Consider the following 21,151-nt stretch of genomic DNA (forward strand, 5'->3'; position numbering starts at 1 on the left):
AGTGTTGTTGATAGATATCGATGAGTATGCTATATATTTACTAGGTAATATCTAGTAATATCTAGTGGGATTTTTTAGTATTTTATTTCATAATCATCATAATAAAAAAAACTTTACCAAATTTAGGGTGTATTTACAATCTGAGATGCATTGTATTAAGATCATCAACCTGAGATAAATGCAAATATTTTTTTTTTTCTGAAAGTAACTGTTTAATGAGAAAGGATACATTAATACCTATCTTTTTTCTCTTCTTTGGTTCTATAGTAAAGAAATCAGAGCTTCCCAGAATAGAAATTTGGCTTCCCAGAATGGAGCTTCGGAGAGAGAAAAAAGCCTGAAGAATGGTAATTGCAAGGGGATGCTCTCAAAGATTTGAATTATTTTGTGAGTTTAAGATGTATGGTCCCAAAGTCATGATGAAAAAATGGCATAAGGACCCACAATTTTTAAGTTCTTCTCCAAGTTCATCTCTAAGGGTCTACCTCTTTTTCTTAATGTTTGATAGTATTTTTAGTAATATAGAGCATTGCTTTGTCTTACCTGATTTCTGATTCTTGCAATAATCTATGTGAAAATGAATTGCAATACCTCCTTTATTTTCATATATAATCAGATATTTTTCTAGAAACTCTGTTTTCTTTTATTGAGCTGTAGGTCAAGTCTTACTCAATGCCATACAGTTTAAATTGCTATAGGTTTATAATGTGTTTGCTTTCCAGTGAACTTAGACTGTGCTACATTCTCTCTTTCTTCTCTTCCTTTCCATTGAGCACCCTCCACTCACCTGCCTACGCCAAAGCCAGATACCTGGGGTGTGACAAAAACCTCATATTCACATGAAGCTGCTGTGATGTATATTCCCATGCAGACATCGCTGCTCTTGTTTGAGTGCTGTGAGAAAGCCACTTCTTTCCTGACCATTTGCACATTTTCCCTTCATTAATTTTTATAACTGGTCCAACATCGATGCCTTTCATTTAAACCCCTTCCTTCTGCCGTTCCCATCTTGGGATGTTCCAATAGGTGTGAGTCATTTATTGAGAAAAATAAAATTGAATAGGGAACAAAGAATGGCTAAGAAAAGGGAGGGGAGCAAATTATTTTTTTCCAAGTAATAGGAAAACAAACATGAGAAAATAAAGTAGACAAATTTTATGTCCAAATGGGGGCCAAATTCTCATAATTAATCTTCATGCTCAATAATTATTATAGGACTAATGTAAGAAGAATCCAAAACTCTCCTCTTTCATGCGTAGATAGAAACTTTCTTTTTATCATTTAAATGAATAACCAGAAATACTCCTGAAAACCAGCTAGCCAAATATACTTTTCTCTCAGATAGTATAAACATATATTCTTGTTTCTTCCAAAGCAGAATTTTCTTATGAAGCCATATTAGTTATTGACATTCTACAGCATTTATTCAAAAGAAGTTATTTGAAAATGTTCTGGTAGTCTACTCCAGGTTTGCTGAAAAAATTGTACTGTAGGCAATTTTTCTGCCTAATATATTTTCTTCAAAACAATGACTTGCAAAAATTTATTTGTGCATCAGAATTCTCTAGGGGGTTTGATAAAAGCTGGACAAACAGCTCTCTAAACCTAGTGAATCAATCTCTAGGCTGGGAAATGTAAGCTGCATTTTTACAAAACTGAGTAAGTTTGTTTACCTGAATCTGGAAAGTGCTGTTCTGAATATTTTCTTTATATGCCCACATGGAACAGATCTTAACCTGGCCAAGTATCAAAATTACCTTGGAAGCTTTTAAATACATATATTCACAGATTTCATTCACAACAATGTGGTTCGGTAGATCTGAAGATGGGCAACCAGATTCTATATTTTACAAAAAGATCTCAGATGATTCTAATCAGAGACACACTTAAGAATGACTTTATTTAAAAAAAAAAACACATAAATAGCAGTCTCCTATTAGTATTCTGCAGTTTTGGAAAAATCTGAACTTTGCAATCATCTAATTTTTTAAAAAATATACTAGAGTTAATTAAAATATTGACTATTTAAACACTTAAACACGGAAGAACCCTTAACCAAAGGATCATTAAAAAATGAGGTGGTTAGATTACTGTGTTTGTTTAAAAATGTTCTAGATTTTCATTAAAATATTCCGTATATTTAAAGGGCTCTTTCTCCCTAGTTACCATATTATCCTGTTCAACCTCTTGTAAAGCTTCTTCAGTCGTATTTATTTATTTATTTATTTGATCTTCCTCTGCTATAATATTAACTCCATAAAAATAAGAACTCCCCATGCTATGTTCACCATTGCACTTGTAGGGGCTAGAACAGTGGCTGCTGGTACATAATAGGGTTCGATACATATCTGTTGAATGAAAAGGTAGTTTATTTTATACATATATACTATTTATGTTAGATTGTATATGTCAGCCATATATGAGGTCGGTATATTACCCAATCATTCACACGTACACAGACAAACACATATACACACACGATGCACATGTATTCTTAGCTGCTACTAAAAGTATACTTTCTTAGTCATGAAAGCTGTTCTCTTATATTCAAAGGCGTAGAAGTCTCTTCCAGATCCCAAGTAAAAAGAGAATTTGTAGTCATGAATAGATAAGTCTCATCCCTTTCATTGAAATGGACCTGGAGGCCTCGATCTGGATTTTCTATTATCATTTATTTTCAAGAGAGGTCATAGCACTCCTGAGGTGTTTGTTATGAATCACGCTCACTTAATGTATGTGAAAGTTACTGGATCATACTGGAATCACGAGGATGGTGTCAGCTATTCAGTTTTCATTCACATGATGGGAAGTGTATGTAGGTAATGACACTGTTAGATTGTCACATCGAAAAAATTTAGAATCAAGTGGCTAAAAGCATTTTCTCACTGCGTAAATTAGTGAGGACGCTAAAAGCTTACCTTTAAAAATATTTTAAAAGAAGAGGCTATTATAATTGCATCTTTTGTCTCTGGGTAATATCCTTTCCAAGCAAAGAGTGCATTTCAGAGGGCTCAACATAGCAGTTCCTTGGATCTTCAGCCAGGAGGTGGCACCAAGTATAGTACCTGGGGATGCTGTGGGTATAGGGCATATTCATTATTGTGTTCATTTATTAATTCATTCAACAACACTCACTCTGGTGCTCTTTGTATTCCAGGCACTATGTTAGGCATTCTCTAGCAGATGAGGGAAAAATAATAATAACGGATCCAGCAGAATGGAATATGTGCTATGATAGCGGGATCTAGAGATTGCCATGGCGACAGAGAACAAGGGCATCCACGGGCTGGAGGCATCAAGTATGGCTACCTGGAGTTTCAGGTGTGGGTGCTGAGTCTTAAGGATGAGTTGTGTTTATCTGTTCCACTGATATCTGTTGAGGGACTTTTACAGAATGAGGCTAAACTCTGAACATTGTGCAGGGGAGCAAAGCAGGCGTAGACGCTGCCTTCGTCGGGCTCACAGCCTGGGAAGGGGACAGACATAAAACACATATCTTCCAAGTAAAAATGTGTGATGAGTGAGAAAAAATGCAATAAGCTATGAGAGAGCATTTCAGATGGACCAAAATTTTATAAATTGTTCAGGGAAAAGCTTTTTTAGGGAAAATGACATGTGAGATGACACCTTAAGTTGAATGAAAGTTAGCTAAGCAAATACAGAGAGAAGAGCATACCAGATAGCAAGAGCTGGATTCTCATTACTTTACGTGAAGAACTTTGCCTTAAAAAGAGCCAAAAACAAAATGCAAACAAACAAATGAGTATTTAAATCATTGCCTTCACTTAACATTATGCTAATTAAAAATTTTAGAACACAATCAAGAGTGATGGTTTGGAAACGCCTACAAAAAGAACCTGAAATTGTTTTTCTCCTTCTTCTTCTTCTTCTTTTTTTTAAATGTTTTCTTTTTTTTTCTTAAAAGAGAGGAAAGGTACATTACGGATAGTCATCAGTGTTACAAAGACCCAGTGTGGCATTACTGTCTTTCTAACTTTTCACTCTCCAACAAACTTTTCTGTTTATTGCCCTCCAGCCATAATAACTTACTCTTGTCAGATTGTATTCCTTTCTTCCCATCTCCATTTTTGGTACATTTCTGTTCTCATTCAGTATTGGTTATGCTGAAATATAGCACACTCATGAGATCTAGGCATCTGGTCTCCAGTGATGCAAATGCTTTCTCATGTGCAGTGGGGCAAAGGTTTTCATTTGTTTTATAATCTAACAGAGTGACTGGCAAATCAAAGTCTCTGGCCTTCAACCCAAGGCTTCTTTGAGGAACTGATGCTTAAACAGAGAATTAATGGAATTGGTCATGCTATAAGAGTAAAGAAGAGCACTCCAAGTGAATAAAGGAGAGACAGGCATTCTAGGCAGTGAGAAGTGGCATGTGCAAAAATTCAGATTTAAAATGTTATGATCCATTTAAGGAACTACTCTTAGTTGAGTGGGCTGTTGTGAAGTGTAAATACAGAAGGAAAAGAAACAAAGACTTATCAGTTTCTGTTTTACTTAGAGGAGGAAAACAAGAGAAAGGAAGAGAGAACATATGCGGCTTTGGCTTCTCCAGTACCCATCCCTGCTTCTTCTAGCAAGCATTGTGTCTCATTTTCCATGGGATTCAACCTTCCCTTTAGTCAGCTGGTTTGAGTGAGAACTAAATCCACCTCTGGCTCTAAGCCTGACTACTATTCTCCTAATTATATCTCCTTAGCCAAAGTAACTGATTTAAAGATTGACTCATTACCCCATCAGAGACGATTAACCTTAATTCCACAACCTTTGCCCAAACTCTTGGGAAGAGGGTATCTCACTTTCAAATGGACTTGGAATTGGAGGCTTTTAAGGGTGACATGGGGAAGGCTTAACAGAGTAAATCCAGTAGAGAAGAACACAGAGCTTAAAGATAAAGAGAAAACTATCAGCATTTAGACATTGTTTTAACCTCTGGGTACAATCGTATTAAGACTTTCAGTTACATGAGCCAATGAATTAATCTTTTACATAAAATAAGCTTGAGTTGAGTTTCTGTTATTGCAATGAAGTGTCTTGTATAATATAAAGTTGAATCAGGGAACTTTTCTTGGCCTAAATCTAAAGTAGCTAACATTTCTGGGGCTTCTCAGATTGAATTTAACAGCACACCACAGGTAGCTTTGTTCTTAATGAACCAGCTGAGAGTTATTTATTATGTTTGACTTCTTACCTTGTTCTTTTTTCTTTCTTTCTTTTTTTAAGTTATAACGGAAAAATACTCTCATTGGCTTTCTAGTTTTTCTTTTAGTCTAGAACTTCTGTTACCTTCAGAGTAAATGCATATACTATATTAAAGTGTTTTTTCTCTCCCAAAAATTATACAAAGTAAACTGAATTTTTAATAATTCCCATTGGGAAAGAATTGATCTCAATCCTTCCACTTTCCTACAATAGATATTTTTAGCATTATCTTTTTTTATTATTTCTAAACATTGTTATGTCCTTCAACTGATATTCCAGAATGTTAATCAATTTTTTTTTTGCAACTTTCTAAAGCCACTGGAGATTTAGCTCCCTCAAATGATTGCCTAGAGCCTACATAATCTCCTTTAAGTCTTCCAGGTTATTTGATCTGCCATTTCAAACAGTTTCATCAGCAATTTTTTGTACTTTATTGATCTAATAAACTAACTGGAACAGAAACTGAGGTACTAATGTAATCAAAATGGGGAGGTTTAGTGAGACAGAGTCTGTATTGGGAATTAACAGACATATTTAAGGAGTTTACAATAGCCACTTTATTGAATCAGGATGCAAATGAAACAAAGAAATGTTTCTATATATTCATACTCTCTAATTCAGATACATAATTTATCTTACTACCCTTAATTCCACACACATAGTTTGAGATATATTAAGGAAGATTCTAAAGCCAAATTTTGCATGGATTTTTTAGAGGTACAATAGAATTGGTAGTTTTGAGGTAATGACCATTGCTTTGACAAAACATTACTAAAATGGGGTGATTACAAAATAGAACTCTGACAAAAACAAACAAACAAACAAAAACAAAAAACACCCTATCGAGAAGATCCAAGTGCTTATTTCTTATAGAGACATTTGGGCAAATGGCTGAGTCAACAGGCCAGAGTCGGGCTTTGAAAATGATAAAGAAATGTGGGGAGCTGGAGAGTGAACATAGCATATTTATTAAGAGACTAGACTTAGTGAAAGTCAAATGTAAATTGGATCTCAACACCACACCTTAGTAGCTGAGTGGTCTTGACCAAAAGACTTCACGTTGAACTTGGACGTTTGTTCAAGTGGGATCCTCAATTTATTTTTATCCTGGCCAGTGGTTTAACTGTATGTGTCAGTTTCTTCATGTGTATAATACGTAGTTATTGAAATTAATATTATTGAACTATTGTATAATGTAATGAGATAATTTATATAGGGCTCTTAGCAGAGTACCTGATACATAAAGAGACATGAGACACGTCAGCGTATGTTAAATATTGTAATGATTATGGTTAAGATGGTGATAACAAATTGCGATTCAGAATTCTGGGATTGAGAAAATCTGAGGAATGAGACTTTGTTATTTAGGGAAGAACTAGCACTTGCATAGATCTAATTGGACAAGGCTTGAGGGCAGGGGCTTCTTGACCTTGGTCTTGACAATGATTTTTTTTGGATTTGACACCAAAACCAAAGGCAACAAAAGCGAAAATAAACATGTGAGATTACATGAAAGTAAAAACAAATAGCAAACAAACAAAAACTTCTGCACAGCAAAGAAACCATCAACAAAATGAAAAAGCTACATATAGAATGTGAGAATAAACTTGTAAATCACATATTTGATAAGGAGTTAATATCCAAAATGCATAAAGAACTTATGCAACTCGATAGCAAAAAGAAAAAAAAAAACCCCTCTGTTAAAAAATGGACAAAGAACATGAATCTAAACTTCTCAAAAGAAGATATGTAAAAAAAAACCCAACAGGTCCATGAAAAGTTGCTCAACAGCACTAGTCATTAGGGAAATACTAATTAAAATCATGAGATATAACCTCATGCTTGTTAGAATGGCCATTATCAAAAAAGACAAGAGATAAAAAATATTGGTATGGGTGTGGACAAAAGATGACCCTTGTGCATCGTTGGTGAGATTGTAAACTAGTACAGCTACTATGGAAAACAGTATGGAAATTCCTCAAAAAATTAAAAATAGAACTACCAAATGATCCAACAATTATACATCTAGGAATATATCCAAAGGAAACAAAAACACTAACTCAAAAAGATACCTACACCTTCTAATATATTTTAATTCCGTAGTCCTTTATTCACAACATTACGTGCTTTGATTCCAGTCTACCCCTGAATAATCTATGTGGCTCTTCACTTTTTTCATCTTATTCTCTTCAGGCCTGTTGCTGCTCATTGTCACATTAAAAATTGTAACCACTTTTGAAGGTCTTCTCCAAATGTCTCCTGTTCCACAGAGTTATCCTTTTCTTTTCATACAATCTTACTTTAAAGTAACCACTTTATTCTAAAAGTCAACAGAAGATAGTATCTCCCTTATGACAGAAATTACATGGTAGCAGCATTAAAAGTAATTTTATACAAGTTTAACCAACACTACTAGCTTGACAACTACATGAAGGCAGTAATTTTGTTCAATTTATTTTGTATTCAACGCAATGCCTTTTAATTCATATATAGGTAATAGGTATTTTCTGAATAAAAAGTAATTAGTCATTTTTTAATTACAATCTTTTTATGTTCTATAAATAAGAGTTTTCGATCATCTATAAAAGCAATTTTTTCTTCAATTTTTTCAATTATAGTTGATATACAATATTATATTTGTTTCAGTTTACAACATAGTGATTAGACATTTATATAACTTATGAAGTGATCAGTTTTATAAATCTAGTACTGATATGACACTATACATAGTTATTACCATATTACATTCCCTATGCTATACTTTACATCCCCATGACTGTTTTGTAAGTTCTAATTCATACTTCTTGATTCTTTCCCCATTTTTCACTCATTCCCCAAAACCCCACTCACATCTGGCAGCCATCAAAATGTTCTCTGTATCTATGAGTTTGTTTCTGTTTTGTTTGTTTATTTATTTTGTTTTTTAGACTCCACATATAAATGAAACCATATGTTATTTGTCTTTCTCTGTAAAGACAGTTTCTTTAAGAATCAAGCTTTCCTCCATGTATTAAAAAAGTTGAAGAAATTCTTAGTATTTTTGGAATACTATAAAGCACTAGAAATCAAATGTTCAAAATTTGTTAGTGTGAAAGTTAAGAAAAGAAAAATGATTGATGTGATTATATAGTACCTGTGGTTGGAAGTCTATATCAAAGAATTAGTGTCAGCCCCAGCTGACACTAATCATAAAATCATAAAAGTTCACTCTTCACATTGATTCATCTGTAAGTTCACATAGTAGGCTTGCTGTTGATGACAATCTGATTCATGCTGTGGAAAAAATCAGTAAAAACATATACAATAATTTGAAAAGAACCAGCTTTTAGCTGAGTCGGCTGGATATCTGTATATTTTCTGATGTTTTCTCATATGTTAAAATACTAAAAAATAGGTTATAAAGTTTCAGTTATCAGATACAGTAAAGACACCAGTATTTCATGAGATTTAAAACATTTTTAAATAAATTGGTACACTTTTATATAAAACTGAACAAAAAAATCTAACAACTTAAACATCATTGTGAAGATTAATTAATGACCCACTCAGGAGCAAAACAACAATGGCACATGATATATGAGGGTCTATGCGCTTAATAGGATGCTCAAGCCAGAGGGGACAGTGACCGTTGATCTGTGACTGCTTAGATAATGCTGTTTCCAGTTCTCCAAATTTTGCAAACAAAACTGTCACCCTCCTTCAAACAGAGGAAATATGTCACCTTCCACAGTTGCTTAACCTATGTTTTCTCATCTCGGAAATGATAATATCATAATCAACATGACTCCTATGTGAGGCAATGGATATTTTCATCCTCACTTTGAAGATGTTTTATGTAAAGCAGTGTGAGCTCTGCCAAGCATGCTGTGGCTATAATGAGATTTTTTTTTTATTAGAAATTATAATGAGAGGCTAGTTAGCTGACTTAGATAGAAGATATATAGGAGTTGGATGTTAGGCTACATTTCCATAGAAGCAGACACTTACATCCAGTTCTATGGATCTTGATCTATTCTCCAATCTCAGAAAGCCTTTTTCAAAGTAATTGCCAGTGGTCAAAAAGGGTGAGGAATAGCAGAGGTTTTAAAAGAAATACTAAAAAAAAAAAAAAATGTCTTTGAATCATCCTCTACTTTGCATTAGCTCTTTGCTTTGTCATACCTTAGAGATATACTTATAGAAAATCAGTTTTGGGTTCATTACTTATATTTGAAATGATTACAATAAAAACCTAAGCTACAACAAAAGATTATAATGCATTTGACTAACAGCTCATGTTTTGAAAGTTTGGAGCCCTTTATAAAATGCCCTTAATAGATGTCAGGCTCTTAGTGGGATATACTTCTGAAGTGCTTGATATTCATATAAAACTTAAATTTTATGGAAAAATTACTTTTATGGATAAAATTTGTGAAGAAAACATATCTACTTGTTGAATTGCAGTCATTTGAGTTCTAGAGAATGGATCAGAACAAACAATCCCCCATAAGTTTAATATCAGAGCTAGTCCAGTTGGTACTAATAGGCAGTATGGCACATTTGTTGAGTGATTTTGGGGGTCAGTAGACTTGAGTGTGACTTTTATTTCTAAATACTTGGCACATTACTAAAGCTTCAATGTAAATATAGGTAAGTGAGGGTATAGTGTGGATGCCTGTGGTTTTGGTCAGTTCAACGTCCATCCATCCAGCTCTCTTCCAGTAACAGCTTTGTGTTTCTTTTGGGAACAACCATCTCTTAGATTCAATGCCTATGTTTCAGATGGTATTGAACCTGCCATGTGGGTTCAGAAGGAGGCACATGACTTAGACACAGTCGAAGACTATCAATGAGCAAGAAACAGTGCCAGGATCTTCGTTGAAATTATTGGAAAATTTCCTAGGGTGACAAATCTGGAAAGCTGGTTAAATGTTGTGAAAAGAATTTGCTTCCAAATAAAGTCAGAGTAGCGGGGAGGTGGGGGAGGGCAGGACCAACTGGAGAGAATAAGAGAATTCACTTAATATTGTTTGGGCATCTGAATCTTGCTGTGCTTGAAGCCAAATCACTCCCTTACAATTTCAATTTTATGAACAAATAATTCTTATTTTATTTTGCAATAAAAGTGCTAAATATACAGACTAAGATTAGAATATTTATATAAAGTGTTTGCCATAGTGCCTGAAAAGTATGTACTCAATACAATATGTTTATGTGTTATCTGTGTCAGTCTGAATCCCTGATTGAACCTCATTGACACTGTGATCTGAGGACCGAGGGACCGTGACAGTCTTCCACAGAATATTTTCCTAGCAATAACAAGCAACTTTGGGGAACAGAACACATGGTTTTGAAAAAGGTAAGAACTATCGCCCCAAGAAACTTTACTGGAATGCATTTATGGAGCAGACTCCATGTATCAGATACATATTCATGCTCCTAGGTACTATCCATGTTCCTAGCTAAAGCCAGACTCTCCACTGACAATATCAGTACCAGGACTGTAGGACACACAGCATAGGATTTGTAAAAGAATATTAACACATGTAACTAATATATATATGTTTTAAAAAATCTGCATCACACAAAACTAGAGACACTCTGAATCACATTTGTCTATGTCTAAACGTTTTCACCAGTATCTTTGGAAAGAGGAACTGAAAAAATATATCTAATTTCACTATGAGTCCAGCCTTTCTTAAATTTTTTTAACCATCATGATCTCTAGAACATTCTGCATGTAGAGTTTCTTAATTTTTTTATATGTAGATCTGGATCAGGAGGCAGAGCTTCTACTTCAGGTCAATAGTCTTGCTCCCAGAGTGGGCACACCTGGTTAAAAGCATACCCTGAAGCATGTTACCTAAAAAGGCCCAGCCATCTAAGTTTGTTACACCTTCTGTAGACATCTGTCTGGAGAAAGTGTACGGATTCATCAGGATCTATCCCATTGTCGCTGTGCAATAGTTATTTAACATGGAGAATTTGAATTCACAAATGGCATAAAAAATTGCATCTTTGGGAGTCTTATAATAGAGCTGTTAACATGTTAGCAATCTGTTAGCAGTCTGGACTGTCATGAGCAAAAACCTACGCACAATATGAGCCATCATTTATTTTGGGGCACACCAAGAATGCACAACACTTATTTTAATAAACTGAGACATAAAAAAATCCAGGTTGAGCTGCACCAAGTGGGGTACTGAGAGACAACAAAACGCCGTTGCCTCTTTATAAGGACAAAGGACAGACTAGGAGCTAAGAATTTATTTTTAATTATCCCCTAAATAGGCAAGCCTTTCTCTTGGTCATTGTAGGGAAAGAAATCTCCATTTCTGTATTACCCTTCATTAGTGGTGATGGTTGATGCTATTATTTACAATCCGTAAGTATTGTTTTCCAGGGAGATACTCAGTTGGAAACATGCCACAGTATACTTTTAGCTGCATGCTAAACACTAAGTTATTTTTATTTCTCTTTGGGGATAGGGAGGTGAGTCTTCACATATAAGTGTGTGGTTCCGGCAAGATGCCTTAAATGGGAAACTGTTTAGGGTGAATGTGTATGTGCCGGGGTGAAGACTGGGCAGTTCCTGCAGAACATAGCTCATGTTATCTGACCTCTGGCAATTGATATTTTGAAAGAATTTCATAATCCTATTATGTATAAGGTGCATACAACCATGGAGGTGCTATTTACGGTTAATTTTTGAATTTCAGTCTCTCTCTTGAGAGGAGGAAAATTGCTGATTTATAAATCAGAAGCTGAAGAAAACAGAATTAGGGCTTTGGTATAAAAGCATAGGCTTGGCATACAGTGTACAGATTGCACTTGCATAAGAATTATTTTAAGTGGATTTTTCCAAGCTCCAAATATGAATAAATTTTTGCAGGAAAATGGCCATCACAGATGGGAAGCAATTTCAGGCATAGTAGCTTGCTTCGGAGAGGCGGGACCAGAGTAAGAGGCATTATTAATACAACAATCTGCTGTACAAGGTGAACATTGCAGAGCAGAGAGCTCCTGTGATTTTCATGCAGGACAAGTAATTTTTTTCTGTTTTCTTTTCACTTTATAACAGAAGTAAACAAGTAGGGTACTTTTGTCCCTTTCTTCTGAAGGTTTCTTTTTTTTTTTGCAGAAACCAATGGGATGTTTCCCACAGCCATACCCAACTGTTTTCCAGATCCCATGCTCTCTGATTGATATGAAGAGATGGTGAACTGGTCTGGTTGAGATTTCTGATGAGATGGAGCAGGCACTGGCAGTGTTATTGGCTCGCAAACTGGCCCCTGTACACATAGGGCAATGAGAGGCTGAAGACAGAGGCAGACCACTCCAGGTTGGTAGGTGGCTGGTTTAACAAGCAAGAGAACTTACGTGCAAGGCTTGTCTTGGGTGGCTGTAACACAAGTAGATCTCTGCATTCACAAAGATAATCTTAAAAGTAGATATGGAGGCCTGAATGGCGTTCAATCAATGTGTTCGGTCCAGATGATGCCAATAACACTACTGTCTCAAGGCTTTACCTTTGAAGCAGCTTCAGTGTATGAGTGACAGGTGGAATGTACGTTCCATGGACAGCCTCTGATTGCCTGGGTCTAGTTCAAGGGACAAGTGGCCAAAATATCCTCTCAATGACCTCCTCCAATGAGTGTTTCTTATCTATGATTGCAAGTTCACAGAGCCTATGGACTAGCACAGGTTCTCATAGATTGTAAATGCTAGAGTTAAAACACGTGTGCTTAGGAGATTTCAGAACCAGTTGCAGGTGTCTGGGACTGCCGTACCACCGAGCTCTGCAGAGAAAGGCATGGTAATCTTAAATGGTGAGTTGGCAAGTCACTTTCTGGCATCCAGACCTTTTTTGTTTAGGGAGCCGTTGAATGGAAGGGATAAATTAATTGAAAAGTATAAGATTTAAGGCGCACTTAGTCCTTTCAAAGACACAGCTGCAAATAAGCAACACTATGCTTGCTCAAGGAGCCTAAAGCCTCAATTTAGTTCTTATCGGTGAGATTTTTGTTTTTTTTAGCAAATGATGTGTTCATAAAGTTGATTATAATGGCGCAAATATCAGGTTATGTGCTTTTTAAAAGTAAGTCAAAGTACCATAATCTGCAGTAAAGGACTTTAGTTTGTTCTTTGCCAAATTCATCATGAAAATGAGCCGATCAAACACTTTATGCCATGTGTAGATTTTTAGATTGTATAAAGTGATTAATTTTCTGGTACTATGCTTAATCTTCTGGAGATAAACTGAAAAGATGACTGTTTCCATTGGCAGGACTGGTGGCTCATTCATCTCTGTTGTCAACATAAAAAAAAAAAAAGAAGGAAAAAAAGAGAAGACTCTTGTAGGTACTTTGTAGAAATTTATCGCGTTGTCTTACTGTGGTCAGTAGCCAAAGCTTTATTTAACCGTGTCTATCGAGCTAGTGAAACCAATTAAACCACCTTTAGTTCTTGTTTCACTAGGAATGCCTCTCCAGTTTCCCTTACACATCTCCTTAGCATCTTTCCTACTTAGATTACCTCCTTTGACTTGTTTATTTGACTATTCGCACCTTTTGAAATGACTAGTGTAACTCCCAGAGATAGCAGTTTTTATTACAAAAGAAAATAATTTAGAGAAACATTCATCAGTTTTAAGGAAATACAGTGTATTAAAGAATAAGTATGCTATTAAATTCTATTAGATATAATTTCTAGTTTCAGAATATCAAAAACAGTAACTATTCCTGTCATGCTAAGCCATGCCGCTCAGATAAATATTTGGAGAATACGATTTTGCACTTCGCAACTTGTCAGAATCATTTCTCAATCTATCTTCTGTTGGAGAAGTTAAACCTTTCAGGGAGAAACATGCAGCCACCGTTGCCCTCTTCTATACAGCTGCTGAACTGGCTTTCCTTGGTTTAGACATCTGTGAAGGCCACTGTTTTAGAAGGAACTCAGAAAATTAATTTAGCAATTATGTGAGAAATTGGAATTAGTCCAGTGACTCTTGTTAAAAATAATCTTAATTGGAATCCCGGAGGATAAAATTAGAAAAGCCCCGTTACTAGCAGTAATACCTCAGATTTGTTTAGTTAAGGCATAGGTGTTAATAAGAGTCTCCACTGAGTGCAGGAACCATCCGCTTCACTGAGCTGATGAGATTCACGGTGGCCGTGGGGAACTGTGTATGAGGATATCTTGCCATTTATCAGCTGCATAATCTTGGTTATGTTTCTTAAATCCTTTGTATTGAAGATGCTTTAATTGGAAAACGGGTATAATAATAAATTCTGCCTCATTGGGTTATTATATAGATTAAATAAGTTAATATTGTAAAGCAGTAAAACACCATTTTAGAAACAACTCATTGTTTTTGTGTTATACAAAGAAAATTACAAAGACACTAGAATAAAACGGTATAGTGCCTCAGTGCTAAGTGCACACTAGTCTTAACTAAATATTAGGCCCTTACTTTCAATTCCTTTACCCCCTTATGAGGGAAGAAATAGAGCAAGCAACTCTCTTCAAAATGAATCAGAGGCTTCGGAATGTAGACATTGGTTGTCACACTGCCTCAGTTTATTTATTTATTTTATTATTTTTTTAAAGTTATCCTGAAAATCATTTTTATTTATTTTTTATTGTGGTGATATTGGTTAAAAAAAAATCCAGTAAGTTTCAGGTATACAATAGAACAGTAAGGCGTGTGTGTGTGTGTGTGTGTGTGAGTGTGTGTGTGTGTAGCATTGTACATTACGTTCATCGCCTGTAGATAGATTTCTTTCTGTCACCGCATATTTGATTCCTTTTACCCCATCTACCTCTCCCCTCTTCTATCCCCCCTCTCCCCTATTCTGTTGTTCATGTCCATGAGTCTCTGTTTGTTTGTCCTTTTCTTTTGCTGATTTTAGGTTTATATCCCACATATAAGTGATAGCATGTGGCTTCACACTGCCTTGGTTTAAATCCCAACCAGCATGGACTTGTGTGAAGTTAGGCAAAGACTTATACTATAGCGCCCTTTATTTTTCTCCTCTGTGAAATAATCATACCTAACACATGGAGTTTGCTATGAGGATTAAAGAAAACAATGGGTAATAAGGACTGATCCATTATAATGCCATTATAAATTTTAAATGTTTTTATTTTTGTTCCTAATATGCTACATATAGACAGTTGAATTAAGATATTAAGTTGAATTAAAATATTAAGTCAGTATATGACAGAAGGGTAACATTTTTCACATAAGTTAGAGTCATTATTTGTTTTATGTCTTTCAATTTTTTCATTATTGGCATATTTAGGAATTTCATGGTTAGAACAAACTAACAAATGTAAAACAATGTAAAAAACAAATGTAAAAACAATGTAAAAAATGAGAAACTGTTTCTTCCCTGGTCACCTAAGGACTAATATTATTACAAGCATACCTCATTTTATTTTACTTGCCTTATTGCATTTAACAAGTTTTATTTTTTACAAATTGAAGGCAAGACCTTCCACCAGCAAAGAGATTACAGCTTGTTTTATTGTGATACTTGTTTTATTACAGTGGTCTGGAACTAAACCCACAATATCTCTGAGGTATGCCTGTATATTTAAAAATATACTGTTAGGTAGTTTATTACTTCAGTGATTTTTCTTTTATTTGAAATGAACTACTTTTCCATATATAAAGTGTATCAAAGTGAGCTTATAAAAATTTTCCCTCAGATTGTAGAGCTGGAGGAGGAAGAGCTGTGAAAAGCAAATGGAACTAGGTAAAGATATTCAAAGCATGAAATGTAGCTAGGGAGGGTCTTAACAAAACCAGGGCTGGAAAAAGTTTGAATGTTCTACTTTCATGAAAAAATGTGAATTGGAAAGGAACGGAAAACCTGCCCCTCATCCTTCACTGTTACTCATTTCAGTATTGAAGTATCTCGATTCCCTGGTTAATAAAATATAGAAGCAGATGATAGATGACTGTCCAAAGGAAATATTATTTTTCGATACCATTAATATTATAAGTGTAAACTGAAATAGCAAGTAGGACTTCTATGGTGATTTTTGGCTGAAGGGCAATGCTAAGTCTTAAGAAATGGAGAAGCTCTTTGAAGAACAGCACCCCAAGCTGTATTCCACAAACTTGCTTTGATGATGAATGAATTATAATGGCAATTACTGTACTTAATTCCGAAAATTAACGGAACACCCATTTTCTTTCAACTTTTGCTGTACTATGCAGTTTTTCTCAAAGATGCTCAAACTCATTTGTTATTTGCCTCAGGTTTTGCATGCGTCACTCTCCAGCCCTCCTCCTAAAACTCTAAAGTAGGTCTCTGCCACGCACTCACCTGGGGCATGCCAGTGTGCTTCCGCTACCTGATTGTTCCATCTTCCAAACCCAACAATCTCGTCCTTCTCTGGTGTTGTGGACTTCTGAAATCTGTATGCTTTATTTTAAAACACAGAGAGAATGTGGCTCTTTCTGTAGTTCTCTCTGCAGGGAGGCTATTTCATTAATGCTTTCAGCTTTTCTCAGGGTTCAGATTGCTTTGGTGGAGGCTTTGAAATGTCTGGTCATTATAATTCGGTCACCCAGAGCCTTTCACTTAAAAATTCTAGTTAGAGAATAATGATGATGCCATAGGAACAAAATTCAGCAAGCTGTGTACTCTCACTGGGAAATGGAGTAAATGTGTGTGCCTCCTGGAAAGAGAGCAAGGGCAAGAGGACCGAGCACACTAGGTCAGGACAACTCGTTGTGCTTGTGATAACATCATCTTAGTTACTGAAGGCTTATTCATTTTTATTAAATACTGAAAACAATGGCACATTGAAGTTATTGAACTCCATTTGTTTTGGTGGAAGATATAAAAATTAAAAAGTAGCTAACAATTTTCAAAGGCTGATGGTCGAGAAAAAATAATTTTTCTTCTACTTTTCTGAGTTTTTAGCTGAGACCCCTGTAATAAAAGACAAATTAACAGAGGAGAGGAAACAAAAGTGTATTAACTAACATGTATACCTCCTGTGCATATGGGAAATACCCGGGAAAAAATAAGTCCTCTAGGTGGCCTAGAATTCCTTATTAAATATCATTTTAATAGGAAAAGAAAAGGATAGATTTAGGACTTTTAGGGAAGAGAGAATAAGTGACTTTTAAGAAAGACGAATTGACCTTTAGAAGAATAGATGGGGTATGATAGTTTGTGACAGTTTGGGTGTGGCACTGACTTCTAGTCTCTTTTCCTGTGATGAGTCAGTTCTCCCTGGTTGATGAAACTCTGAGGAGGGGACCCTTTGATGATTGAATTCCTTTTGGAGATCTGTCGTTAAGCAGATAAGGGGAGTTCAGAGAAAGATTCTCCCTACATTTGACATTTTTCAAGTATCTATAGCTAAAAATGATCAGTATACCAAAGTGGCATATTTTGGGGTGCTGTGTCCAACACTCCTACAATCATATTTTGGAGTAGCATCTCTTGCTTCTCCTCTTTGATTATTGGTAAGATTCCATGCTTAGAACTTAATTCCCTTCATTAAATTTTTACAGTGGTCTAGAATCTAGGGCTTTACTAAACGTTCAACAGGATAATGCCTATAAAATACTTGCAATTAATGGTTTCTGGAACATAGTAATTGTGCAACAAATGGTAGTGGTTTTTTTTCTTTTTTATTGCTATTATTATGTGAAACTTGAACACACATAAGCATAATATATATGATCATAAATACCTATAATAGTCACAACAATAGAAGAAAGCTCAAACACATTTGAATAATTATTGCATTTGAAATATAAATTGACTCAAGGGAAGTATTTCAGACCTGGACTCTTTAGTTTTATTCACTTATATTTATTATGTACTGATCACTATGTTTAGAATATGAGAAAATTTTTAAAAGTGTCTTTGACTAACATGTAATTAAATTAATTGGAAAGATGCCCTGAGCTTGCAAAACAATTACAGAATAAAAGTTGTTGATGTACAGCCAAATGCTAAACAGTAAGATGCAGGAAGTATGACTAAATATAGAGTCTGGGAATCTACTAACTTCATTACTATTTGAGACCTCTTTTCTGCTTTTCTCCCTTTCCTTCCCTCTCCATCTTTGTCATGGTTATCTATAATATTTTATAATCTACTTTCAAAAATGAATTAAGGCCCTTACAGATAATGCGCATATGTTCTTGAAATCTCGTAAATTATCAAAACATCTGCAAAATGTCTTCATGTAACATGAGGTGGAATTTCTATCCGAGACTGTTCCCCGGACATAATCTGTATTTTCCATACCCTGTGCTTTTCTTCTCATGGATTCCTCCTTCTTTGATTTTCTTCCCTTTTCCCTTTCTTTGATGAGCAGACTCCTCTCCCAGTAGGTCCTTGTCATGCATGACCAATTGAATTTATGTATGTTAGGTTACACAGCAGAGTAGCAATAGGTTGCAGATGGAATCAGTTGTTGTTAAAATAGAGAAACTATCTTGGATTATCCAGAGGACCCCAATATAATCATGAAGGTCCTTGAATGGAGAAAGGTTGTAGAAGAGGAGAGCCACAGGGAGATATGACTGTAGAACAAAGGCAAAGAGAGAAGCAAAGTTGCTGGCTTGGAAGATTGAGGAAGGGGATTATGAACCAAGAATTGTGGGCAGCTTCTAGAAGCTGAAATAGTCCAGGAAATAGTTACTCCCCTAGAGCTTCCAGAGGGGAATGCAGCCTTGACAGCACCTTGATTTTAGCCAAGTGAGATCTATATTGGACTTCTAACCTACAGAATTCTACTATAATGAACTTATGTTGTTTTCAGCCACCAAATTTGTAATAATTTGTTATAGCTGCAATAGGAAACCCATACTCCTTCACAAACCCAAATGGATATTGTAGATCCCATGATGGCAGGCACACTTTTATGAAGTTCTGTGGCTTTTGCAATTGCTTGGACTATGATTTATATAGAAGTAATGTAGTGAATGCCTCTTGGGTCAATTATTGGTAGATGGAAAAATGTCAATCTAGGTGTTTAACCAGGTTGAGAGGATATGAGGACTAGAGTATATGGACCTATATTCAGTAGCGAATGTACCTGAAATATATGGGTAAAAAATGGTACTAAAAGTACCATAATGGTACTAAAATGCAGCAAAGAAGGATGAAGATGGGATCAAGTTATAGCTATAGCAAACTGATTACTACTACATGAATTTGATTTGCTACAGACCTCAGTTTTTTCATTTGTAAAACCAGGGTAACCATCATACCTATCTTACAAAATTGTCAGGCGGATTATACGATACAATGTGCATGAAAATCTCAAGTGTCTGGAATCCAGTAAACATATCAGTGGTAACTTATTATTTAATAATAATGTAATACTTATAAATTTAGGAAGACAGAGCCTATAATGTTTTATACACTGGTGTTCCCATCAGTTGAAGCTAAAAAATGCCCTATTTTCCTAGAGCTTCTAAAATTGACAAACACTGCATTCCACTCCAGTGCAGTCTTGCAGAGCATTCTACTTACTGTTATAGAAAGATGTGTTAATTTTAGCTGTCACAGCTGGATATTTATTAAATGTAAGCATTTCATGACCAAGAATAGGAATTTCAAAACAAATGCCAGCATTTTCTTATATAATAAGGGCATACAAGTTATTGACATTTCTGTTTCACAGGGTTTATAAAATCATGGGATTGATAGGTAGGCGTATGTATGTGTGTACACACACACACACAGGTTCTGTGGGGATCAAAAATGGCATAATGTAATCCATAGTCATTAAAAGGCACATGTTAGATATATAAAATGATTTATGATTGTTGAAGACAAGACCACATGTAATAAATTGCTAATTTTGTGCAACAGAAAACTAGAAAGTAGCCTGTTAATAACCAAATTTTACTTTTATGATTGAAAATTATATTTAAAAGGGCACAATAAGAGAGACTAATGGTGGTGAGAATAACATAAGAAGCCTTCATGAGGAACTAGGACTTTATTTGGGCTTTGAAGCACAAATCGATAGAGTGCAACAGAAGTGGCAATTTCCGAAAGGAGAAATGGTATTTGGAAAGGATTAGAGGAGGCGTGACCATACTGAAAAAAGGGAGACGATAACCATCCATCTCCAAGGGGAGTTGGGGAGAGGACATATGCAGAACTATTTTCACTTCCTCTAAGTACCTCAAATAATAACAGGGCTGATGTTCAGTAAATGGCCTGCAAAACTATGTGCTATTATCTTTTCCATAACTTAACCTTGGCTCTTTGTTTATTGTGATCTTTAATTTATGAGTACTGTACTTTGACTTGCAGTGCAAAAAGAGAATTGAAAACAAGTGAAGTAAAAAAGAAATAGGTTAAATTTTATACCAACCATGCTTTCTTATGTCTTCTCCGAAGATGTTCAGGTTTCTTCTCTACTAATTGGCTCTCTGATATAAATTTGTTCAGAAGGTTTTTGTTGGTGAAGGAAACTAAATGAAGAACAAAATGCAGATGTTCAAGTATCAAGCTTCATTAATTAAATATGCATGAACTAATGCTAATAGACTACTTGTTGTGCCTCAAGGAATTGATGGAGAGGTTAAAGAGATTTTATTTTAGATCAGTCTGTCCCATTTCCTTAGGTTTTACGATAAGGCCCTAGCAATATTATTTTGTAAGTGTTCCAATCTGGGATGGAAAAAAACAATATTATTTTCTCAAACTTACTCATTTTTCTTTCCAATTGAAGGAGTATGTAGTGCCCTGAAAATCAAGTGAAGAGAAAGTACTCAGAGAGGATGGATGAAATGTTAAAGGTGCAGAAAGTTCAACAGTGACGTGGTCCGAGGATTAAATACTCTGATAAAAAAAAAAAAATGAGCGTCATTGGTTGCTTTGACAATAGCACTTATAATGGAGGGTTGAAGACAATAGATTAATTGGAGGGGATCAGTAGAGAATAGACAGAGAGA

General features: G+C 35.3%; 2 long non-coding RNA genes across 5 annotated transcripts in view; one reads left to right on the forward strand and one right to left on the reverse strand.

The window, feature by feature from the left end:
- Positions 1-265: 265 nt before the first annotated feature.
- Positions 266-21,151, forward strand: part of LOC107521912 — a 75,764-nt gene continuing 54,878 nt past the window's right edge. The window contains exons 1-4 of one of the 4 annotated variants that reach the window (XR_004951881.1): positions 266-347; positions 3,158-3,321; positions 10,430-10,558; positions 12,341-13,139. This is a non-coding gene — a long non-coding RNA (uncharacterized LOC107521912). Of the gene's footprint in view, positions 348-3,137; positions 3,322-10,429; positions 10,559-12,091; positions 12,218-12,340; positions 13,140-21,151 lie in introns of those variants that run through there. The other 3 variants (XR_004951883.1, XR_001599684.2, XR_004951882.1) reach the window with 3 other exon arrangements.
- On the reverse strand, positions 18,106-21,029 carry LOC107521913. Its single transcript, XR_001599685.2, has 3 exons — positions 20,907-21,029; positions 20,569-20,668; positions 18,106-18,760 (listed from the first exon to the last, which is right to left on the reverse strand). It is a non-coding gene; the product is annotated as an uncharacterized LOC107521913 (long non-coding RNA).

This window comes from Rousettus aegyptiacus, unplaced genomic scaffold (genome assembly GCF_014176215.1).
Source record: "Rousettus aegyptiacus isolate mRouAeg1 unplaced genomic scaffold, mRouAeg1.p scaffold_m13_p_7, whole genome shotgun sequence".
Lineage (NCBI taxonomy): Eukaryota > Metazoa > Chordata > Mammalia > Chiroptera > Pteropodidae > Rousettus > Rousettus aegyptiacus.